General features: G+C 40.9%; 1 protein-coding gene across 4 annotated transcripts in view; it reads right to left on the minus strand.

The window, feature by feature from the left end:
- The window catches only part of SYT1 (synaptotagmin 1), a 954200-nt gene that overhangs the window by 612348 nt on the left and 315323 nt on the right, over positions 1-26529 (minus strand). The window lies entirely within an intron of this gene.

Below are 26529 nucleotides of genomic sequence, written 5' to 3' on the forward strand. Positions count from 1 at the left end.
TCTCATAGCATAGAAACAACTGACCCATGGAGCTTAGACCCAAGGAGCTTAGCACTTTATTTAAATGTCAAAAACTACATGACAGCACTTTTCTAACAGGAAACCAACCTACACATGTGGCAGATCAAATGCTGAAAGATTATTGTAAAACATGAACAAAAACCATATTCAAAGCATAGCATTTCCATACAAAATAAGCCCAGCAGAATACATATTTTTCTTCAAAGGTTTGAACTTATTTTTATTTATTTTTTATTTATAAATGTATACATTTTTTTACAATACATGTTTTTGAAAAGTGTACAAACTGCTGAATTTTAACATCCACAACACAGAACACGAAAGGTCATAAATGCTGGATTATCATTAGAGCCACCCACACCATAATAATCAGTGTTCAGCGCAAAGCATTAGTAATTACCCACAGCTGTTACACCACAATAATATTGTACAATAAGGATTATTGTAATAAACACAGGGAGTTCCATTTGCAGGAAAAAAATAAAAAAAACATACAGTACAGCTAATTAACTAATTAATAAGACTTAGAGACAAACCAGTGCTGAAGGGTGAAATTACTGTTTGAGACATGTACTCATGCAAAAGAACATGCAAGATGAAGGGTGTTTATTTCTTTTTTTTTCCTTTACCAACAAACTCCAAAAAGCATGACAGAGCATACAGAGCTTATTACACGAGGATCTGTTCCGATGAAGCTTGTAATCTAACTTACCTACTACTACAGGCATGGACATACATTTGCACACCTTAGATTTGTGTGAGTAATGGCCAAGTAAACTACCATAATGTTTATTTCTTTATCATACATCATAGGACACAGAGCCTCAAGTAATTGCTTGGTGGGTTATGGGCCTACCTTCAGGTGTTGACACTGGTATAACCAATACAGGAAGTTGACTCCCCTGTATAACCCCTCCTCCTTCCAGGAGTCCTCAGTTTTTTCACCAGTGTCTAAGGTGTTGGTCACAAGTGAAGATGTGCTCTGAGGAGCTCCAGGGAGGGATCCATGCTGGATTTAAAAAACATCCACAACCGGATCCATCCTCGCCACTGAGGCCATAGGATGGTACCTGGGCCTCGCATTGAAGAACAAGGTTTTGCCTGTAAGCTTCTCTTTGAGAGCTGGACCCTAGGAACCAGGACTCTTTGTTTTTTCATATTACCTAAAGTTGTTCCTGAGGGGTGCTATACAGGTCCAAAGGAGCTGAACCTCTTTAAAAAGGGCCCCAGTCTTTGAAGGTTTAACTACGCTGCCCGCAGTGATGGGGGAAGGTTGGATATGTCTGTTAAATCAGCAGTATCCTGCAGCGAGGATAAGGTAAGGGGAGAAGCCTAGGAACTGTAAAAAGTCCACCTATGCCTTTTTCTCCAAAATATATATATATATATATAAAATGTATAACGGTATGCCTTAAAATGTCTCCTCTAGAGGGAGTATATTACACTTGCCTAGTAAGATGCCTTTTTCAGCAGCTCTGTGTCTGGCTATAGCAGCGGGTGTGGTCCCTGCAGCCAGAGGGGAGTTCTTAATTGAACAGATGGTGTTCCTCTTCTACGGGATCTAAAGGGGTTACAGCAGTAGTTTATGAACATACAAAACCAGCCATTTGCATTTTTTTGTATAAAGTGAAGTCTTCCTTTAAAACTAGGAGCTTAACAAACACTGCTGATAAAAATTCCCCTCCCCCTCCCCTCTCCTCCTGGAGAGGTGCGGTAACAGCTGACACTTATGTGTAATCAGGTTCTCACCTGAGGCTTAACACAGACGCTCTCAGTTCATATGCTGAAGACAGAAGTCTGTCACACTAAGAGACACAGGAGCGCTGGGCATGTAAAGGTGTATAAACAGGCATTTCCAGCACAGGAAATATTATGGTACTCAGCATCAAGGGCTGATCCTTATGGTGACATTGTTTTCTTTTGCTAAAACTATTGTTCAGCAAATACCATAATTTGTTAAAGTGCCTCTGCTGTTGTGCTTAGCACATTTGATTTCCAGTGTACCACAAAGGTACCAAGGATTCCACCCCCAGGCGCTAGGAACTCCAGTCATGCCTCCACACTGTCATCCTCTCCGGAGATACCTGACATGGCAAGCCAGGGTGAGTCATTGGAAGCAATTGGTGGTGCAACTGCTTCTCACACTTCAGCCCCTGTGTATGTGATTGAAGATGCATTCTCCTCTGCCCTGTTGGGCTTAGAAGGAAGATTAGCGGCTTTAATAGCATTCTCCATCCAAGAGGAATTCCAAGGGAACAGTGGGCACAGGATGAGGTGTTATCCTCAGGTGATCACGGGGGAAAACAAGCCAAATTTTCCTCTGCGGAGGAAACAACAGTTGATGAACCTTATGCAACCTCACAATCTGACAGATTGATGGTACAAACTCTTAAGAGATGGTTCATTCCACTTTTTATACTACTCCTAACAGAGTAAGCTGAAAGTCCAGGTCTCTTCTTTGGTTTTTTGAAAAAACAAAAAAAAAAACCTTTTACAGCGCTTATTTATACTGAATGGGATCATCTGGATAAGCATTTTTTTCACCCAAAAGAGTTTCTCAGTTCTCTATCATGGAGGAAAAATTCACAAAGGTTGGAAAGTACCAGCAGTAGACGCTGCGATTTCCAGCATCAAGATGCATAATTGCTTAAGCATCCAAGAGATAAGGACTTGGAATTTTTTTGTTAAAATCCTCCTACCAATGGCGCTATGTTTCGCCATAGATGCCATAAAAGACCCTATCCACCAGGCGTCTCGCCTTGCGCTTGTGCTAAGACACATGCTTATGACCCTGTGGTTAAAAGGGTTGGTCAGCTGAAGCATCTTGCAAAAAAGGGTGTCTGACTAGTTGCCCTTTTCATTGGGGAAGGTTTGGTGAAATACATCCAAATGATTTCTAGCAGTAAAGCTCTTTTGTCCAGTATAAGGTTTAAATGTCCTTTTATTTAAAGTGAAGCCACAACTGCTCACAGGTTAAGTACTCTGACGGCCAGTGCAGCCATGGGAGTCTTCCTGACAGACATGGGTTCAGATCCACATGTCTGCGTTCACTAGTGATGGAGCCACTCCTCACAGGTTAACTACTCTGACAGCCAGCGTAGCCATGGGAGGCTTCCTGAAAGATGTGGGACCTCGTCCTCACGTTGGCTCCTTGTGACCTTGGGCAAGTCACTTAAACAGATTCCTTCCCCTGCGCAGGGGCAGCTGCCTCTAGGCAGTGGTGACGGCCTCCACCACCAGACTCTTGGGCATGGGAAGCAAGGGAACAGTGGGTAGAGGATGAAGGATTACTCTCAGGTAATCGGGAAGAAAGGCAAACCGAGTACTCCTCTGCAGAGGAGACAACTAAAGTTGAACTTTAGATCCGTTCCTGTCTATGGAGTCGATCAAGTCAGTAGTTTCTATCTTGTAGTTTCTATCTTGTAAGGAGGAAAACTTCTAGCGCCTATCGGCATCAGGGAAGCATATCTACATGTCCATATATTTCCCGCTCACCAAAGGTTTCTGCGGTTCGAAGTAGAACAGCAGCATTTCCGTTTATAGCCTTGCTCTTCGGGCTAGCTACAGCACCTCGAGTGTTCACAAAGGTGCTAGCCCCACCTGTAGCCAGGTCAAGGGCACAGGGCTTAAACAGTCTTGGCATACCTAGATGATCTATTGCTAATAGACCAATCGCTGTTTGGAGTAAGGTGTACGCATTACAACCAGTTACCTGGAAAGGTCTGCATTGCATTCTCAACCTAGTAAAGTCTCCATTAAAATCGCTAAAAAAGGGCTGCAGTATTTGGGTCTGATCATAGATACAGCCCAGAAAAAGGGTCTTCTTGCCCAGAAAAAAAAACAAAAAAAATCACTCTATAAAAGAGTTGGTGCGGATGGTCAGGTCAAAAGGAGGTCCCTCCATTCACCTTTGCATGAGGTTGTTTGAAAGGATGGTGGCTTCATTCAAAGCAGTTCCTTTTGCACAGTTCCATTCGAGACTGTTGCAAAACAGTATTCTATTTTCTTGGAACAAAATGATCCAAGCTTTGGACTTGCCAATGCGGCTGTCCCCAAGGGTGTCCCCAAAGCCTCAATTGGTGGTTACTAAAGAATGTCCTAAAGGGTAAATCCTTCAGACCACTTGTCTGGAAAGTGGTAATGACAGAGAAGACAACTGTCTAAGGACAGTGTTCAAGAACCGAAAGAGCCTTGCCCGTCAACATGTTAGAGATTCGGGCAGTGCGTCTGGCTCTAAAAGCCTGGACTTCCAGGTTAAGGAATTGTCCTGACAGGATCCAATCCGTCAATGCCACGGCTGTGGCCTATATCAATCACCAAAAGGGGCACCAAGAATCTCTCAGTGCAGAGAGGAGTGAACCATATTCTAACTTGGGCAGAAAGAAATATTCCGTGCCCATCGGCAGTCTTCATTCTGGCAATAGAGTATTGGCGCGCGCACTACATGTGCCGCCAACAGATTATTCCTAGGGGAATGGTCTATTCACCCCGACATGTTTTTCAGGCTGTTTGTCAAGGATGGGGGACTCTGGATGTAGATCTTCTAGCATCCAGTGCAACATAAAGTTAGTCAACTTTGTGTCCACAACAAAGGATCCATTCGCATGCAGAACAGATGCGTTGATGATACTGTGGGATCAGCTTTTACTGATCTATGCATTTCCCCCTATTCAGTTGCTACCTTGACTTCTTTGCAGGATCAAGCTGGAAAGAAAACCGGTAATTCTGGCAGCACCAGCATGGCCCAGAAGGTCATGGTATGCAGAGGTCGTAAAGATGGCAGTGGAGGATCTGTGGTCCCGTCCACAAAGGCCAGACCTGCTCTCACAGGGGCCGATATTCCATCCTACTTTACGAATGCTAAATTTAACGGCCTGGCTATTGAGACCCACATTCTGAAAAGACGTGGGCTTTCCAGGGCAGTTATTTCTACTTTAATGCTAGGAAGCCAGCTTCTAGAGCTATATATTATAGTCTGGAAAGCTTATGTTTCCTGGTGTGAATCCAAGGGTTGGCACCCTCGGAGATATATTATAGGCAGAATTCTTGCCTTTCTACAAGTATGCGTAGAGATGAAGTTGGCCCTGAGTACTATTAAGGGCCAAGTCTCAGCCTTATCAATTTTATTTCAAAGACCACTTGCTACGCATTCTTTAGTCCGGGGTTTCATGCGAGGAGGGATGCCCATTAATCCGCCAGTTAAATCACCCTTAAGCCCTTGGGACTTGAATTTAGTTTTGTCAGTGTTACAAAAACCGCCATTCGAACCATTACAGCATGTTCTCTTAATCCTTCTGACTAGGAAGCTGATATTTTTGGTTGCTATATCCTCAGCAAGGAGGGTTTCAGAATTGGCTGCTCTTTCCTGTAAAGAGCCATATTTAGTTATTCATGAGGACAGAGTGGTGTTGGGCCCTCGTCCAGGTTTTTTACCAAAAGTGGTCTCAGGTTTCCACCTGAACCAAGATATTGTCCTGCCGTTTTTTTCCAAAACCATGTTGGTTATTCATGAGGACAGAGTGGTGTTACGCCCTTGTCCAGGCTTTTTGCCAAAAGTGGTTTCAGGTTTCATCTGAATGAAGATATTGTCCTGACATCGTTTTTTCCAAAAACATGTTGTCTTGATGTTGTCTTGATGTGGTGAGAGCAGTGAAGATCTATTTAAAAAAAACTGCTCAGATTCGTAAGACTGATGTCTTATTTATTCTGCCAGAGGGTCCTAAAAAAGGACAGGCAGTGTCAAAATCCACTGTGGCTAAGTGGATTCGGCAAGTTATAATTCGAACTTATGATTTAAAAGGGGAAAGATTCCCCCTTTTCAAGTTAAGGCGCACTCTACCAGAGCGGTTGGTGCTTCTTGGGCAGTGCGTCACCAGGCCTCCTTGTCTCAGATCTGCAAGGCCGCGACTTGGTCTTCAGTGCATACATTTACAAAATTTTATCAAGTAGATGTAAAATGGAATGAGGATATCGCCTTCGGGCTCAGTGTGCTGCAAGCAGCAGTATAATTCCTCCAGGTCTGGGGGTGCCCTACGGGTTGTGTCTCCCTCCCCTCAAGTAGCATTGCTATTGGACATCCCACCAAGTAATTACTTGAGGCCCTGTGTCCTATGATGTATGATAAAGAAAATAGGATTTTTAAAACAGCTTACCTGTAAAATCCTTTTCTTGGAGTACATTATAGGACACAGAGCTCCCGCCCCTCTGTTTTATGGGGTAAGAGTATATTGCTTATATTGCTTGGCTACAAAAACCGAGGACTCCTGGAAGGAGGAGGGGTTATATAGTGGAGTCAACTTCCTGTATTGGTTATACCAGTGTCAACACCTGAAGGTAGGCCCATAACCCACCAAGTAATTACTTGAGGCTCTGTGTCCTATGATGTACTCAAAGAAAAGGATTTTACAGGTAAGCTGTTTTCAAAATCCTATTTTTATAATCATTACATGCCTCACTTATAATGATAAGAGCTTCCCAAAACAATGCAAAATAGTACTTAGCAGATAGCAGTATGTATTCTTTTTGGCTTTAACATATCAAGTACAAATGCTATTTACAAAACATATGTTGAACAAATATGACTTTTGCCAAAATCGGGGTATCAAAAAACAACTGAAATGTGAACTAGCTTTTTGTGACAACTACAGAATTCCTAATTCTCATTGGGAAAATTGTAAATATTGAGTCTTGCATGTGGAGAGTATTTGGTAAAGGTTGTACACTTATAATACAAACAGTGAAATATTCAGTTTCTGTTGCACTGCCTAAACCTATTTTTGTTTAATTTGCATTTGTGATGCCTAACTGTATTGTCATCATCATAATAAAATCTGAATAAGGAACTTGTAGGGGCTCATTATAAACAAGTGGTATGGCCCCATCACAGCCTTATTGCTGTGTTAAACAAAAAAATATGGTGACACATTTATAGAGCATGGTAGTGTTTTTTGCACAAATGTACACTTTGCTTGCTACAGGACTTACACTTTTAGTAAGTGGTTGCCGTGAATAAATGTTTCTAACTACAACTAATTTGTCCAGGCTGTACTAATGTGTACACTAACCCTATTTTTATTTTATTTTTTCTATTATAAAAAAAAAAGCTAGCCACTTTAGACTTTAATATTTTTAAAACTATCTTAAGCCTATGTTTATGGTTCTCCAAATTAGAATGTCACTAAACGAATCTGTTATCTCTAGCTAGAGTTCACAGAATACCACAAAGATTACTTGGTGATAATTTACTACAGTCATAAAAGCTAACCTGTGTGAGTCTGTAGCTAGGTAAAAAAAACAATATGCATTGAATACCCTTGTTGTTTCCTCTTTTTGATAATTTGATGATAAATGTATTTATACTGTACCATTAACAACATTTTAGAGAATTGCTAATTAAATGTATCCACTACGCTTGCAAAAGCTATGTTTTACAATGTGAGACATCCTAGAGTTTCAGTAGCTAACATCAGCTACTATATTATGCTTGACGCATAAAGTATAATGCTATATGCATGGAAAATCATCAATTATAGCCTCAGATACTCGTTACTATATAGGGTCTCTGAACTGCACCTGCTGAGCTTTTAAAAAATCCTATTACATTCATGTATTATTAAATTGGTCTCTTTGTCAATTGTGCCAGCAACACACATATGGCCCATATCATCCATTATCTAGCTGTAACAGTAGACGTTGAAGAATAAGCTTGTACAATGTTACAGAAAAAAAAGGATATATATTGTGTTAAATAAATTGTTTATTTGATATGTGACACCTGTCTTTACTTGTGTTTAATTGCAGTGCTTTATTAGAAGCAGTATGCTTTTGGTGTATAGCTAGGCTTACATAGATTGCTGTCAAAGAAGAACAGCCTTCTAAATGTCACATCTAACAGAAAATGAACAGATATAACTTACATAAAAAGGTATGACAAAAGTCACAGTTCACTTGTTATCATTTGAGCAGAAGTCTCTTTTGGCTAATAGTATATATAGAAAGACTTGAGAACATAAATGTCAGTTGCATTTGTCCTTGACAAGAATGCCCAGGCTCATGAATTGACAGTCCTCCTGAGTATATACCATATATTATAGATTCCAACAAACTTCTATATAGTAAATAAAGATGAAAATATCCCCTTTATATAGGAAAGTCCTTTCAGCAGTTATATTCTAAAAATGATCTGCCTTTCTTAAAAAGTCTTCTTGTTATTTATTTTTGGCTGGACCATTGTCTTTATTCAACCTTACCTACTATGTAACTAAGTAACTGCAACACCAAATTCAAATGTTTGTCAATATGAGTTTGCACAATTAAGTAGCTACATGCTAAATATGGAAGCATAGAAACATATAAGAGTGATGACAGAAAACTGCCAAGTGGTCCACCGAGCCTGCCCCATTTATACTATGATATTATAGCCCAGGATCACTGCCAGCCGCTTGTAAAAAGTGACAGTCTTTATTAAAGATGCAAATATTCCAAAAAACAAAGTAACTTACTTCAGCAAAAGAACACAAACAGTCCATACTGGTTCAAAAGCACAAAACAAAATAATGGCACACAACCACTATACCAGTACTGCACTGGGGTTTTGGAGTTTCCCATCTGCTTCTAGGGGGCCCAAAGAAGTGACTTTCATGGCTATTACCCAAGCGCTTTTAGGTGTATTCAGCTCACTCTCTCACTGCCAGGTGATGATTGACTACTCTTCCTTTTATGGACTCACACCCAAGTTGGTTAGCCCATTCAGGAGCAAATCAGGGTTCTTCCCAACCAAATCTGTTCAAACCAATGATTTTTGAAACCCCTCACTCTGCATGGGTGAGAAACCCTGAGTACTCAACATACTTTGAAATCACCAATACTTTGAAATTTCTCACCCATGAGATCTGCCGTTTAGGACCCAACCATGGTGTCCTGTACTATATATATATATATATATATATATATATATATATATATATATATATATATATATATATATATATAACATGTATTTTGTTTGAGTATAGATATCTGTTTACCTTAAGCATGTTTATATCCATGTACTGTTGCCTCACTCACTACTGCTGGAAATCTAATCCAAGCATCAACTACTCTGGTTGTTGCATTGACATGTGCCTTTTGTTTTTGAGTGCTCTAAGCTGTTGAAAAAGTTTAGAGAAAGTTTCTAGAAATCCAAGGAGAAATACATTTTGCACTTACGGGTACTCTTCTCATCATGTTTTGTACTGTAAGTGGGGAGTACTTACGCATAACAAAGGCCAAAACCAGTCAGCCCCTTGCCTACAGATGCCAAAATCAAACTCTGGTAGATTATTTTTTTCATATATTACTAACTATTATAGACAATTCATACTAGTAAGGTTTCTAATTATTGTTTATGGAACATAAACCTTTTGTATGGTACAAAAAATGTGAACAAACACTAAGAATAATAAAAATATACATTTAATTGATCTATCGTATACAGTACACTAATTAAACTAATGAAGTACTTCTTTTTCTCACTTCTGTGGCTTTATTTTTGCACTCATCTTATTTTGTTCCTAAGCTTCCTGACAAAAAAGAAGGGTGTTGGTGCCATTCCAACAAGTACCATGATAGTAGAGAAACTAGATACATTTACAACATATATTTTCGATTCAAAATGGGTATTTCAAAATTAAAACACACAGAGTCAATTCGATATTTATATTTGATATTGTTTTTCTTTTTGCAGCCTTTGCTTTAGTGTAACCTTTGCTGCAGTGTACCAGTCCACACCAGTCCCATTTGTTGGTAAATGGTTATCTAAAGATCTAAGAACTCCTGTTATTGATGCAGAAGCTCTTTTCACAAACACACCCAACCCCATGTGATTCTTCAGGAACTACGCTCCCAGCATGCTGTATAAGGGCTGGTTGCAGGGCTCTACAGAGAACTCAATTAGGTAAACTGAGTGAACATTCTGACTTTTAGCACAGCTGAAATGTATGGTGGATAGAACTATTACTGTTTCCATGTGTTGCAAAGGGTAATTGTTAAGAAAAAAAGGTTTTCTCAACTTTTTTTCTTTACAAAGATAGATTGTCAAATTATCTATATAGCTAAGCAAAATGTTCACACATTCACAAAATGTAATATGTTTCTTGGTGAGTAGCTGTTATCCTCTCATTTATAATGACACAATTTATTCTAAGGCTTTTAAACCTGAGGAAGATAAATGCAAGAACTTATTCTGAAATTGGGAAAGTCTGTTGTGTAAAAAAAAAATCTTACAAAACATTGACTCTATATAAACTGCTATCTTGCCTGGATTTTATTTGATACAAATGAATCAGGTGGGACACAGGGAGGGACAGTAGAGGTAATACAGGGACAATGAAATTACCATTTGAAAATATAATTCTACATCATGAATCAACTGATGCCTCTGTGGCTATTGACTCATGCTCAAATTAGAGTGATCCATGTCCAGTCCTGAATTCTGCAGATAGGTCTATTCACTTCAGGTAAAATATCACAATAAAAAAGGGGCATTTTTTTGCATCACTGTGTATTGATAACATACATAAAACAACTCAGCCAAACACGTAAAACTATTATTTGCTATATTTTGAGGGCTGCTAAATACTACTATGACACCAGTAAATATCAATATGCATGTTACTGTCTGATATATATGAACATTGCACAAAATCAAATTAAATTAGGATAATGATCTGTTACTGACAAACAAATCAATAACCGCCCTTATATTAGTTTTTCAATACATTTCCAAATATTGTAGTAACAACATAATTTATGCACACTGACTCAATGAGAGACTTAAGTTGGCCATACATGGATCAAAATTCAATCAGTTCAGCAGGGACAGGCTGAATTTTGATCCATGCATGGGCAGGGTGGTTTTTGTTCAACCCACTGGTTGAAGGGGAAAAAATAAATGAATCATCTATATGCCACCTTAATCTTGAAAATCAGTTAAATCTTTAATTATTATTAGTACGCCTGAACCCATTTTAAGGCAAGAAGCAGATGGAGTGCTTCTCCATATCTTATTGTTCCTTTACATGGATCAAGTTAAATGACCAACTCTTACCTAATTGGTAGTAAATTGCCAAAGTCAGTTACATAAACCTATATAACATTTATATTGCAACTGTCCACAGTCATGGATTGCCAGAATCATCCCACAACTGTCTGATTGATTTCAGGCTGCAACATTAACTATGAAACAGTAGATGATCAAATAATGAATGCATGCCACAATTACCAGCAATTGCAATACAAGTGACAAGAGGACTTCAACAATCTGGGTAATCATGGCCAATTGTTGGTGATGTAGTTCATGCAGTTTAGCCCTTATGCTATATTTTTCATACTACATTAACTTCATACATTAAATTAGGCAGAAATAATTCCAGTTATGGTATATTTACTTCAAGTAATAAATTATGAGAATTTGTTTTATGTATTCTCTTATGGGTCATGTCAAGGTCAAAGATCAGGGTCAAAGGTGATGATCAGTATATTTTGGGCAGGATTCTTTTTTTTTTTTTTTAATTGTATTTTTATTTTTATTTTTTTAAGGGATTTCAAAGGAAATACAACAGAAAGTTACCATCAAACAAACAGTCGACAGTACAAAGTGATCACAGTCATTCAAAAAGTATAAAACGTAAATTGAAATTTTTCCATAGAAAGATTACAGTGTTACCAATTTCACAGGTTAACAAAATGACAGGTATATAAATCATAGAAGGGGAGTGTAGGTAGGAGTCAAGGTGGGGAGGGACCCAGAGAGGGATCGATCTGGATATGTTAGTGATTTACATCATATGAATTGTCACTCACTGGGTCTGGGGTTAGCGGGATTTCAGGAGCGCCTATACCAGACAGAGGCACTCCATGGGATTCCCACAGAGGAAAAGGGGGAGGGGGGAGGTAAGGGTGCACCACGGAATCTCCAGGGGAATTCGGAAATGGGCCTGGGAGAACAGGTATTTACCCTATATCAATCAAGATAATGTAGTGCTATTGGAGAGTGAAGGGGTAGTTCTGGGATTGAGTTCTGAGTGGTCCCACAGATCCCAAATCCTTGAAAATTGAGGAAGTGTGTCATGAATAGTAGAAGTGAGGTGTTCCATTCTGCGTATTTGTTCCAATATTTGCAGGACTTGCGAGAGGGAGGGTGGAGATGAGGATAGCCATCTCGAGGGTATGCTGCTAGAAGGATGAAACCAGCTAGCTTTTGAGCATACTTGGGAAGTTCGGGGAATGGCAAACCTAGGAGAAAATTAATTGGGTTTAAGGGAAGATTAATTTCAAAGAGGTTTTGTAGGTATGTATGAATAGAGGACCAGAAGCTTTGGATACTGGGGCATTCCCAAAAAATAGGAAAATGGGAGCCGGTGTCATCACGACATCTCCAACACACCCGAGGAACCCCAGGGTCGTATCTATGTAAGACCTCTGGGGTTCTAAACCAAAATAGTAATATTTTATAGGATGTTTCCCTTTGCTCCACACAACGTGAGGACTTTGACGAAGCTTCCCATATTTTCTGCCATTGGGGGATGAGGATGGGTTGTTTGATAATTTGGGACCATTTCTTCATATATAAATGATACGTGGGAGATAGTGGGAGGGCCTCATGTAAATAGTTATACATTTCTGAGATAAGACGGGTTTGGTATGGACCTTGAGCACATAAAAGTTCAAAAGGGGTGGGATTGTCTAGTGTGAGGGTGGGAGATTTGGTGCTGAAATAATGTTTAATTTGAAGATAAGAATAGAATAAGTGTTTAGGAATTTGGTGTTTCCGTTGAATTTCATCAAAGGGTAAAAGTGCGTGAGTGAGTGGGTGTACAAGATTTCGGAGTTGGAAAATTCCGGCTTGAGTCCATGGAAGCATTCAGGTATATGATAAACTATCTGCAATGTCAGGATTAAACAACACATTTAACAGGGGTGGGCACGGGGATGAAAGAGAGAACTGACTGAAGCATTTTTTCCATATAGAGAGAGTGAAAATCATCGGGTGTAAGCATAGATTTCTAAGTTGGGTTATAGAGGACTCTAGGTTTGACAAAATCATGGAGCAGGGGTGAACAGGGCAAGTAATGTTCATTTCAATATCTGACCAAATGCTGGATGTTATTCTGTGGGACCAGACTATGATCGGTTTTAGGTGTGTGGCAAAGTAATATTTAAGGAGGTCTGGGGCTCCCAACCCACCTCTGGATCTGGGGGCAAGTACAACCGAGCTGGCAATTCGGTGAGCTTTATAGTGCCATATAAAGTTAAGGAATGACCTTTGCGTGGCTTTAAGTTGTGACATTGGGACGGGGATCGGTAGGGTCTCAAATAAATAGAGGAGTCTCGGCAAGATAGACATCTTCAGGAAGTTGATGCGGCCCAAGAGAGAAATGGGATATGTGTCCCATTGTCGCAGAAGTCGGTCAATGTCACGGAAGAGAGAAGGGAAATTGGCTTGGTAAAGGCTTGAGTATGAGGCAGTTAGATTTATTCCTAAGTATTTAAGGGATTTTGTGCACCAATTATATGAGTAATTTTGTTGTAGGGTGGTAAGATCTGAAGGTGAGATGAGTATGGGTAAGGCTTCAGTCTTGTTTGTGTTAATATTATAGCCTGAGAGGAAGCTGAATTCTTTAAGCAGAGCATGTAGATTTGGGAGAGAAATGTGAGGTCTAGTCAGGGTTAACAAAATGTCATCCGCAAACAAGGAAATTTTGTATTCAGTTTGGCATAATGAAACTCCACGGATATCAGGGTGAATGCGGATGGCTGCGGCTAAACGTTCCAGGCAAAGGATAAAAAGCAAAGGGGATAGTGGACACCCCTGTCTAGTACCATTGCTGAAGGAGAAGGATGGTGATGAGTAGGATGATAATTGGACTTGGGACGAGGGGCGGGAGTATAGAGCATGCAGTGCGGCAATGAAGGGGCCTTCAAAACCAAATTTAGAAAGTGTAGCAAACATAAAGGGCCAACTGAGCCTGTCGAAGGCTTTCTGAGCGTCTAGGCTTAATATTAGAGCTGGGCGTGTTGTTTTGTTCAATAGATCAATAAGATCTATAGTTCGTCTTGTATTGTCTCCCGCGTGTCTGGCCGTTACAAAACCTACTTGATCTTTATGTATGAGCCTGGGAATCAAGTGGGATAGTCGATTAGCTAAAATTTTTGTGAATATTTTATAATCTGAGTTGAGTAACGCAATGGGTCTGTAATTATCTGGGAGGGGGGGATCTTTACCGGGTTTTGGGATTACGGAAATATGGGCATGAAGGAATTGGGGGTGAGGTAGAGTGCCTTTGAATAGGGAGGAGAATAAGGAGATTAGATGTGGGCTAAGGATTGGTAGAAAGGTTTTATAATAGGAATATTGCAAGCCAACAGGGCCAGGGGATTTTTGGGTAGGGAGATTTTTAACTACTTCAGCTAATTCCTCAGGGGTGACTATCGAGTTTAAAGATAAAAGATGATCAGGAGAGAGTTTGGGTAAATGTAGGGAATCGAAGAAAGAGTCAAATTATTCTTGTGTAAAGTTGTAGTGGGGGTCTGATTGTAGGCAATTATACAGTTTGCGATAGAAGTCTCCGAATACTTTAGACATTGTAGAAGGGCAGTATGTGGGGGTGCCGTCAGGTTGTCTAAGAAAGTCTGGGGATGAATGAAAAGGGCGAGGTTTCAATTTATTCACCAACATCCTATGAGGTTTGTTCAAATATTCATAGAATTTCTGTTTAGACCATAGGAGAGATTTGTCAATTTTTTTCATGTCTAATGATCTGAGTTGGTTACGTAAGGAGATAACGGTACGGAGCCCAGCCACCGTGGGGGAGGAGAGTAAAAGTTTTTCAGCTTTGCGGAGTTTGGAAATAGCAGAGGAGCATTGAAAAGCTGCGTCTTTTTTCAGAGGAGAACCTGTGGCAATACAGTGTCCTCTAAAGACGGCTTTGTGAGCCTCCCATAGGGTGGAGGGCTCCGAGATCGTATTAACATTAAGCTGGAAATATTCAACTAAGCTATTCGATAGGTGGTCTCTGGTTTCAGTGATTCAGAGAAGGGTTTCGTTGAGTCGCCAATGGCATGTTCTAGAGGATGCGGAGGACAGGGCAATATCCAGGTGGACTGAGGAGTGGTCTGACCAGGAGACGGGATTAATTTTGGACGAGACTGTGGATGTCAGGGGGGGAGGAGATAAAGAAATGATCTAATCTAGAGTAGAGTTTGTGAGGGTATGAGTAAAATGTGTATTGTTTGTGTGTTGGGTGTTTGATCCTCCAGATGTCCAAGAGGCCTCTAGCTCTGATGAGCCTCCGAAATGACTTGGAAAGGCAATCAGAGCCAGATGGGGTCCCAGACGGGAACAGTACAAGTCTGTCCTTACTGGGGGACATGGTCATATTAAAATCCCCCCCGATTACTGTGAAGGGTTGAGAAAATTTATCGAGGACGTCAAACATAGTAGAGAGGAAATTAACCTGCCCAGAGTTGGAAGCATATACATTGACTATCGTAAGGGATTGGGAAAGGAACTTGCAGTCCAGGATAATAAATCTGCCGTGGGGGTCCAAATAGGAGGATTTAATTTGTAATGGACATAGGCGATTAATGAGGATCACCACGCCTGCTTTACCAGACAGGTCAGATGCCATAAAAGAACGGAAAATGTTTACTAGCAAATTTGAGAGAACCCCCAGAACGGAAATGGGTCTCCTGGACTAGGATTACATCAGCTTTAGAAGCTTTAAACTCTTTCAGTGCCAGCCATCTCTTCTGAACAGAGTTTAAACCTTTGACATTACAGGTAAAAAATTTTAGTGCCATAACAACTTAACCTGGTGAATATGCACTTGATACTTAACATAGCATTTGTTGAGTAAGGGATTCCGTGGTGCAAGGGTTATAGGGAAGGTGTAGAATAACCTGTCAAAACATAAATCATCAAAACAGTAACCTTGACAATTCCAATCTAGGAAATGTAACCACCTCTGATCAGGAAAAAAGACCAAAGGATAGGCAGTGGAAAGGACATTATAAAAATGAAAACGAAAAAGTAAATAAAAAATGAAAAAAATACAAAAATAAAAAGCATCAAGAAGGAGAAAAAAGAAAAAGAAAAAATAGATGAGAGCCATAGAGTCATCCGAAGAGAAGCCTGGAAGGGCAGGGCCCTCCAGGAAGCCCAGGTCTGAGCCTTGGGCCGGGAAAGGGAGCATGAAGGCCACCGAAAAAAGAGGGGCCATAGGATCCCCCTCCGATATCCGGAGCAAAAGACCTAAGTATTAAAGGCAATTAAAACTTAGAAAAATACAAACTGGTTAACCAAGGTATCCTAGAGAACAACAACAGTTAAGTCAGGACACCCCATGGGCAAAATGATGGGTGTGTGGGCCTACCAGAGGGGTAGACGACCTCCTAGGAACATCAAGAGGTTAAAACAAAAAAATAACATATAAAGGAATAGCCATGTGCAGGGTGCCTCAGTTTGGGAATCTGGAAGATGGACGCCTCTAAGGGGTGACATTGGATTTGTGCGGTTTTTGCCTCACTGGGGTCCAGATATGACTCGGTATTGTGGATGGTTTAGGAGTGGTAGGAAGAGGTACAGGTTCTTCTTCCGGGAGAGGCGGCATCACTCTCCTGGAGGTCACGTAAGGAGTATTGTACACCTTCACGGGAGGCAGAGAGGTGAAATGGGAAGCCCCAGTGATATAAGACTTTGTGGGTCTGGAGATGTAGAGTCAGTGAGTGGAGATTCCTTCATCTTGACAGGGTGATCTGGATCCTAGATCCCCTGAAATCAATTCTGGAACGATTACGGGTGGCGATGGTTAAGGCTTCTTTGCTGTCGTAGTAATGAAACCTGACAATCACGTCTCTTGGGTTAGCTCCAGCCGGAGGTTTGGGGGCTAGGGATCTATGGGCCCTGTCTAAGCGCCAGTCAATATCAGGTATATTGGGGGCTATGACATTGAACAGACTCAAAAGATAAGGGCGAAGGTCTCTATCTTCTACTGCTTCAGGGATGCCTCTGATCCATAGGTTCTGCCTGCGCTCTCTATTTTCAAGGTCTTCTTGTTGAGCCTGGAGTTGAGTGACTGAGTGTTTAATGGCAGCGTTGTCTTCTTCTAATACTTGGACATATTGTATGAGTTCGTCGAACTTTGTCTCAAGCGTGTCCGTACGGCCGCCTAGTTGGTCTATCTCACCTCTCAGTTCTTTAGCAAGTTCTCCTACTTCCTGGGCAATATTGTGGGTGATGGCCTGGAGTAGGGATTGCAGTTTAGTGTCCAGAATATCTGTTGTTAGCGGGGCAGATGATCCCTGTGGTGGATTGGGTGTAATGTCAAATAGAGTACCTGTTTCAGGTTCAATTTGTTCTCTTGGATCTTGTGTGACTTCTTCGCCATTTGGAACTGTAGACGCGGGTCTGTGTAAGAAGTGGTCCATGGTAATAGAAGACTGGGAGGCGAACACTGGGGTGTAATTCTTTCTTTGGTCTCCGACTTTTCCCATGGGGTGTACGGTTACTGTAGGAGGCTGGTGAGATGACTCCTGTAGCTAGTGATGTTTCCGAGCGGGTAACAGGAGTCCCGGATATACGGAAGGGAACAAGGTATTAGGCTTACATACCTGTCGCGTTTGAAAGTTATATATAAATCTGAAAGACCGTTCTTTAGAGAAGAAGTCGGGGGGGGGGATTTATTCCTAATGTGTCCCTTATTGGAGCAAGGCTGTGCGTCTGAAGAGGAGTATTAGACAAACACTGGGTCCCGGGGAGACAGGCCAGAAAGTGCAATGGTGCCACCCTATCTGTGCGGGGCCAGGGCTCAGATGCTTTACGAACGAGTGTCAGGAAAGAAGGCCCAGTAGGGCTAGGGCACAGTACCTGAATGTGTGTGGGTCTGTCTTAGAAGCTGGGCCGCAAGATGGTGGCCAGCGTTGACTGCGTCAGAGACAGCCTCTCCCCAGTCCTCTGATGACTGTGAGGGGGATTGTGTGCTTGTCAGCACTCTTCCCGAGGTGCCTGCTGGGGATGAAGGTGGGCTGGTTGTCCCTCGTACCACCGATCGCGGCACTAGAGCCCGGGGATACTGAAGGCTCCACAGGCCTCAGAACGATTGTGGGACACGGGTGTCTGGGATCTATTTCTGCAGGCTTTTTTTTGAGTATTCCCGGGTCCCCACACAGTCCGGTCTGCTCCGGGGATGGTACTCACAGTTGTAGGTAAGCTAATCCCCGTTCGTTCCGCCGATCGCGGCACTCGAGCCCGGGGATGTCGGAGCTCCCGTAGGCTGCAAGATGGTGGCCGGCGCCTGTGGCGTGGAGCTGGCCGCAGCCTAAGAGTAGCTCAATCGGCCGGTCAGACTGCACACTAACCCCCGGGATCAATTTGGCGAATGTCCAGTGATCAAGGAGCAGGATTTGGGGAATCTTCTGAGCTGTGTGTGTGCTGGATGGCGGTGGTCTTGGGCAGGATTCTTTTTTGAAAAAAAGCATTTTTAAAAGTAGTATCAGTGTGTTTTAGGTAGGATACAAAAAATCAAAATACACACTATTGTTTCTGGGACTTACTACGAGTGCAAACAGACAATAACATACACATATGTGGTATGGCTGGGATTGTCAGGAGCAGAAGAATTTATTTTGGGTTGTTATTTGGTGGTAGGTTATGGTAGTAGCAAGAAATATACAGTTCAATTTAAAAAATGTTTTTTTTTGCTATTTTGGGACAGTTTTCTCTGGATAGTTAAAAAAGGAAATATCTGTTACCATTTACCACCAAAAGAAAGCTCAATTTGTTCTGAAAAAAACAAGGTATAATCCACTTGGATACATAAAGTACTTGCAATGATATGTACGGTTTTACTAACACATGTCAAAGTTGCAAAATGGTGTTTAGGCATTAAGATTTGCTTCACCCTTAGTTATTAAGGGGTTAATCATTTTCTACTCTATTAAAATTTATAGTTTTGACTTTATGTTTAGTCTTATTTTTGTTAAAGCTTTCAAAAGGCAAAACAAATCGTTTGGAAAGATCTTACACATTGAATAAAGTATAAGACAATAAAAAGAAGACAACATGACAGAGTAGGTCATATCATCATAAAACATAAGTATCAAGAAAATATGAAATTCACATTCAGCAATGTACTCAAAAAGGCAAATATCAGCGTACAAAAAAAAAGCTCTGGTATCTAACAGTAACAATATACCAAGGTTCACATATCTCACAGCAGACCTAGAATTTTTAAACATGAGATAATAACAATGAATATGCATGTTAGTAATAACTAGTGTGATCTTCAGTAAAGATATCTTAGTAGCATATAAATCAAATGCGGGATTATATGGTATACCCACGGTGTGTGAGGCACACTGAAAGAGTAGGTAGCAAGGTATTCAGGAATAAAGACTGGCATGAAGGAAAGAAGAAGACAAAAGAGAGAGGGAAAAACATATAAATAAGTGATTAAATAGGTAAATGGGGGGAGATACGGGGGGGGGAACTACTCAATATAAACTAAAACCCTACATTTCCAAGGCATAGACCACAGCACTAACTCCGAAGTTACCAATGAAGAAAAGACCTACATGAGCACTGCACAGCTCTCAGTAGGTATAGTCGTAGGTATACGGAAATTTAAATGATTGCCTGGAGTGTTCCCATACCATCCAAGTGATCTTAAAAAAAAAAAATCATGTTTAGCAGTGTTCCAAGAGATTTCCATGTGACAGATAAGGGTTTATTTAATAAAACTGGACTGTGTTTCTCGTGAAACTACATAGAAACCAACCAGCTTCCAGATTTTTTGTCAAAGCTTAATTGAAGAAGCTGATTAACTACCATGAACAGCTGCAGCAAATTTTGCACTCTCCAGTTTTAGTAAATAGAATCCATTTTGACAGCTCATTCTGTCAGAGACGGTGTATGTGGTTTATGCCGGTATCTGACAGTGATAGTACAAGAAGAATGATAGTACATGCAGAGGTTAAGAAATGCTCTCGTTTTGACTTTAGATTTACTTTAACCACTTCCATACCAGGCACTTTCCCCCTTCCTGCCCAGGACAATTTTTAGCTTTCTGCGCTGTTGCACTTTGAATGACAATTGCGCAGTCATGCAACAATCTACCCAAACTAAATTTTTAGCATTTTCTCCCCACAAATAGAGCTTTCTTTTGGTGGTATTTGATCACATCTGTGGTTTTTAATTTTTGCACTATAAACAAAAAAAAAACGTCAATTAAAAAAAACAAAACTGATGAGCACTGATAGGCGGCACTGATAGGCAGCACTGATGGGCACTGGATAGGCAGCACTGATGAGAAGCTACTGACAGGCATTACTGAGTGGCACTGATTGGCACTTTGATGGGGCACTGACAGGCATTACTGATGGGGCACTAATTGGCACTTTTTTGGGCACTGATTGGCACTGTTGTGGGCACTGATCGGCACTGTTGTGGGCACTCATAGGCATTTATTATGGGGACAGGCTGGCAGGTGTTGGGCACTGATTGGCACCTTTTGATGGGGGCTGTGTTGATAATCAATGTACTGATTATCAGCACAGACCCCCCCTGACAGGGAGAGTCACCAATCGGCTCTCCCTGTCAGCATGAACTGAGGAAAGCCGTTTACCGGCACTTCCTGGTTCACGCTGTGATCAGCTGTGATTGGTCACAGCTGATCACGTGGCAAGAAGCCTCTGTCTGAGGCTTCATACCACGATCTGAGTTGTGGTGTGTCAGACTGACACACAGAACCTTCGATTGCTGTGCTGCGTGCCCTCATGGGCGCACACCGGCTGTGATAGCCTGATCACGCCATATGACTTCCGGTCAGGATATCACAACAACTTTGCCACCGTCATTCTGCTATATGGCGGATGGCAAGTGGTTAAATACCTACATTTTTCAGGTTTACTGCCTAAGTGTTCTACATTATTTCAAAATTATTTTTCTTCACAGGATTTCCAGAACAGATATTTTTCATATTTTAACTCCATCTCTGTTTCAAAAGGGTCTGTCAGTTTTCCAGAAAAGATGGTGTGCTTGGGAGTTTACTATAAATATCTTGCATGTGGTACACAAACATTACTGACTTTCTGTGAGAGTCAAATCAAACTAGTTTTAGGGTAATAAGCCTGCATTAGGCAACAACACTCCAGAATAGCAAAATCAAAATGTGACTGCAGTCCCTAGGAAATCAGTCACCAATGTATACTATGTCCAGTAGGTTTACAGGGAAAGTGGCTATTCTTCCCTAAAACCACTTTAAAAGGACACCAAGAATCAGTGGCTCCTATGGATGCCAATATGAATTTAGCTTTGAACTTCCAGATGTCAGCGACAGTCAGCATCGGACACTAAGGCAAGGAGCTGAAATGATCAGTTCCTGAGCTTCTATATATCACCCCATACTGTAAGAGTGAACATTCTGCATGCATTTTCTATTTTTTTTTACTGTTTATTCCCTATAAAAACTAAGGAAATAAAAATATATGTATCCAGATTTGCTACACAAGTAAAGCTGTATCTGTCCCCAAAAAACAATAGATTAAATTAGATTAGACCATAAAAGCTTGCTGAGCCTCAAGGGATTTAAAGAAAAAATGCCATGGGATCAATCGGACTTTGGGACACCCAATCCAGACTCTACATCTTAAGGTATGCATTTGACTATCCCTGAGCATCTTTATAGATTTCACCATTTATGGTCCTTGCCATCTGGTGTCCCAGTTATCTTCAGCTTTTAGTTACTTTAGGCATAACTTTTCCTTTTTGCCAAAACTAATAAAAATTCAATTATAAAAAAAAGAGAAAAATGCCGGGGGCTATTATGCACAGTATACAATCTAAAAACTCCAATTAAACCAATAAATGTATTCATGATTTTATTCAAAAAATATAGGAAGGTCCTGCTGAAAGTGTCATGATTATATTTCTACTCACCTAATGACAGAAAATATGTATTGATTTTAGCGCGTATTTTTAAAATTACAATTATTGAATTTCAGAACTAAAACCTGTGAACAATTTACTACTCTTTTGAAATCTCTTTGTTGTTTCATGTTTCCTTCATGTTTCCTTCTGACAGGTTGATGGACACAGGTGTCAGATGTTTGGTAATACACCCACTAGACTGACAATGCAGACAATTCCCTCATTCTGTTACATTCTTTGTGCTCATAAAAGTTCATAAAGGTCTCAAAAACATGGTATTTTTTTATCCATGATAGGTGTCAAGCATCACATAAATACGTATTGTTATGCAAAAATAATAAATGGTTTTGAAGTATTAAAATAAAAAAATATATATATTATTCATAATAATTACAATTTAGCTGTGTGTGTGTGCGTGTGTGCGTGCGTGCTTAATATGTTCTATAGCATACCAATAACTGCAGGTGGTCACACACATCCAGGCATTTAATACTTGATCTAACGTATGAAAAATCAACATGTATAGAGCCCCTTTTGATTGTTTTTTTTCTGCAGAATAGAAAAAAAAAGGTTGAAAGATTTCCTTGTGCCTTGATGGGTTTTCCAAGTGTGCACTGTATTGTATGAGTTTTCATAAATCAATTCTTTCATTTGCAATTTCCCATTCAGTTTGAAGTATTCCAACTTATAAATATGAAAAAACAAAAGAACATAGAAACATTGGGGTTGATTTACTAAAAGCAAATAGACTGTGCATGAGGTATCGGTAAATGAGGTAAGGCTTCACTGTGCAAAGAATAGCCAATCGCAAGCAAGGAAAATAAAAAAAATGCATTTTTGATTGCACATGATTGGATGGTGAAATTTAGAAGAGCTCCCCCCATTTATTAAGCTCTGGAGCAAGTGTACTTACAGATTGTAGCTGAACCTGCAAAGTGCAAGTCTATTTGCCTTTAGTAAATCAACCCCAGAGTGTGCCATAGGGTACATGTACCAATGCCAGAATTTAAATAAACAGTATGTCTCCATACAGAGTTTTTGTCTTTCCCTAACTGCTCCAACATACATGGACAATGTGGCTGCTGGCTGCTATGAGTCCATCATTTTTAAGAAAGTGAGCTATTCTATCCATTCCTTCAAATTATTGGCTCTTGGGACTCAGCTGACCAGTGAAAAAGACTATGTAATGTGTTATAGGTAGTTTCAGCCAAAAGTGAACATTGTGAATCCTAGAGATTCACCATGAACGAATGGTAGTTGCCAACCTGAATCCCATCCCTACTGCTGACACAGCAGTGCATAACTATTTCTTAAAGCACAATTACATTCAAAATATAAAATTACAAAGGTGATGTAAGTGGACCATACTAGTATAATCAGACTATGTTTTTTTTTCAGCACTCCCTAGAACATTTTGTAAATACTTTGATGGGGTGACAAAGCTCTTCCTTTTGCAGTGACACCCTTGCTGGTACTGTAGCTGGTTTGATATAAGAACCATTAAAAGCCCCATCAAAGAATAGCCATGCCATGCTCTACCCACAGATTGACAGCACATTGCTCGATTAGCTACAACTTGGAAAAATTGTATAACAAATCCTACTTAGCCTCTCCCACCCTCTCCAGCACCATCTAGCAGGGTGCATAAATAATCCAGCTTCCCAAATGCATTTATCTTTGAAAAACAGGTATATGACGCTTCTTCTAATAAATGTAGCACTACAATATGCATTGAAAACATATATTCAGCACCAATTGTAATTACATTATTACCCATTAGATAGATACTCACCTTAGATGGGCTGATTCAAAGGCAATCAAGGATTGTTGATATAATAAATGTGTAAATGTATCATACTATGGATGATTAGTAAACAAATATTTAGGCCAACACTAGTTTAAAACACAAATATTTTCAATGCTGTTGCAGAAAATCTAATTACATTTTTGGATTATTAGTAATTATTAAAACTAAGGTACATTTATTTTCAAAGTTTTCCTGTCATTTTTGCTTAAATAGTAACTGTACTTAAATACTACTGATACCCAAATCAAGTAAGTCCAGGTTGCCTTTACAATATTAAAGTATTTTTAGATGTTAACAATCTTGAGCAGTGCTTTGCTTAATGCCTTGTCATGTGCAGAAGCTCTGCTGGCATCCACAAATCAAGTTGCCAACAAATGGATGGGATCTGCATTTGTATGATCAATATTCTTTGTGAGCCAGGCCAAGAAGGACCTCGCCCAGCTGTTTGCAGCCTGCAAACACAGCTGGGCCTGCATTAGATACAATGGCACAGGTAGGAATTATCCTTTTTCACTCATTATATAGTCTCACTTATTAGACTAAATGATTTATGCCCCGTACATACGGTCGGATTTTCCGATGGACAATGTCCGATCGGAGCGTGTTGTCTGAAATTCCGACCGTGTGTGGGCTCCATCGGACATTTTCCATCGGATTTTCCGACACACAAAGTTGGACAGCAGGAGATAAAATTTTCCGACAACAAAATCCGATCGCGTCAATTCCGACCGTGTGTGGCCTGTTCCGACGCACAAAGTGCCACGCATGCTCAGAAGAAATTCCGAGACGGGACAGCTCGTTCTGGTAAACTTAGCGTTCGCAATGGATACAGCACTTTCGTCACGCTGCAATGTTCAAAATGGTTTAATACAGCGCACTCTCTTCTTCTTTATAATGTGACAAGAATTAAGTAGTTTTGATGCTCATATTCACACACACTTCTCACAAACTTCTTTCGTTACTATTTATCGGGATTCCCTCAATATATTTTGATTTCTCACATCTGACAACATTTTTTTTTTTTTGACTTTAATGTAGATTCTTTTTTTGTGTTTCTCTTTTTTAATTTTGTTTTTTGGTGATTTTGATTTGTACTCCCGAAAATGTTTGTGTGTTTTTTGTGACAAGTTCCCACAACACCATTGATATGTTGTTCTATTTAATCTGTAGGAGATTGTTTGGTGTTGTTGTCCCTTGTTAATTTCACATTGTACTTTAGAAATGTACCTGAATTGTCACCAACAAACTGTCCTTTTTGAATGAAAACACACACAGGAGAGTAGAATTTACCTAAAAAAATTTTATTAAGGGGTCACAACTATAAACAAAGAGGGAGGCAACGCTGGAGAAACTGCAGAAGTGGGCGAAGCCTTGGACCCCCAGGGCAGACATCAATTATTTAAAAGCAAAATTGGTGGCCTGAGGAGTCCTTATCTAAGGGAGGGCAGTCTGGTCCAGAAGTCCCAGAGATCCGGAAAGCAGCAGATGACATCTATGTCCCCAGGCTGTGGTCATACGAGAGACTGCATCTTCTGTCAGACCAGACTGAACCCAGGGTCATCACTCTTTGGTCTTCCTTCCACGCTTCCTTCCAGCCTTTGGCTGTGGTGGTGGAGTTGTGGCAGCAGGAGGAGGAGGAGGAGGAGGATCGTCGATCTCAATGACATCCGTCTTGTGTGTCAGTTCCCCACTCTCCCCCTTACGTAGGACTTTATAAATCAGGTCCTCAGAGATCTTGCATTGGCCCTCCTGCATGCCCTGCAATTTGATGGCAGCCATGCAGGCAAAGGCCTCTTCAGGACTGGGGAAGGCTCTGAGGGACGCCGAAGCCTCCTGGATCAGCCTGTATGCTGAATCCTGCACAGGACTGGGAGTCATCTTCCTGGCTCATTTATGTGGCAGGCAGAGGGGAGGAACCTGGGACTCAGTCAGGCTGCGACTTGTCCCAGGCTTCTCTTGGCTGCCACTTAGCCCCGCCTCCTCCTGGCTGCCACTAATCCCCGCCTCCTCCTGGCTGACACTAATCCCCGCCTCCTCCTGACCGCCACATTCCACAGCCTCCTCCTGGCTGAGGTCTTCCTGTGTATGAAAAAGGGACATAGTTTTAGTATTGCTTTCATCAATCACACACAATTTTCACCTCCTGACTGCTGCAAATTGAATTATAACAAATATAACTGACTATCATTCTGAGCTCAGCATTTTGCATTCTTGTCCCAATTTTGGGTGCCCACTACTGTCTATTGATATGTAAAACACTTTTTTTAATCAGCAATTAATGATCAATAATAACATCTAGTAAACATCATTTATTTATTGCCCAGAAATCTGTAGAAGAATGCTATACCTGACTCCAGCTGGGCTCCTCCACTTCTTCCTGGCTGGAAGGCCAAGGTTGGACATCGGAAGCCTCAGCTGGTATGAAAGGAAGCGTGGAAGGAAGAGTGGAGAGGGATTCCCTGACTTCAGTGTGGTCTGACAGAAATCGCAGTCTCTCATAGTACCACAGCCTGGGGACATAAACGTCATCTGCTGCAGCTCCGGACCTCTGGGAATCTGTGACCTTCTTGCGCTCCCTCAGATACGTGCTCCTCAGGCCACCAATTTTTGCTTTTAAATAGGGGATGGTTGCTGTGGGGACCACCGGCTTCACCAACTCCAGCAGTTTCTCCAGCACTGCCTGCCTCTTCTGTTTATGGTTATAGTGGGGGTGTCTCACCTGCCACAGACAGGGCAG

This window comes from Aquarana catesbeiana, linkage group LG03 (genome assembly GCF_042186555.1).
Source record: "Aquarana catesbeiana isolate 2022-GZ linkage group LG03, ASM4218655v1, whole genome shotgun sequence".
Classification (NCBI taxonomy): Eukaryota; Metazoa; Chordata; class Amphibia; order Anura; family Ranidae; genus Aquarana; species Aquarana catesbeiana.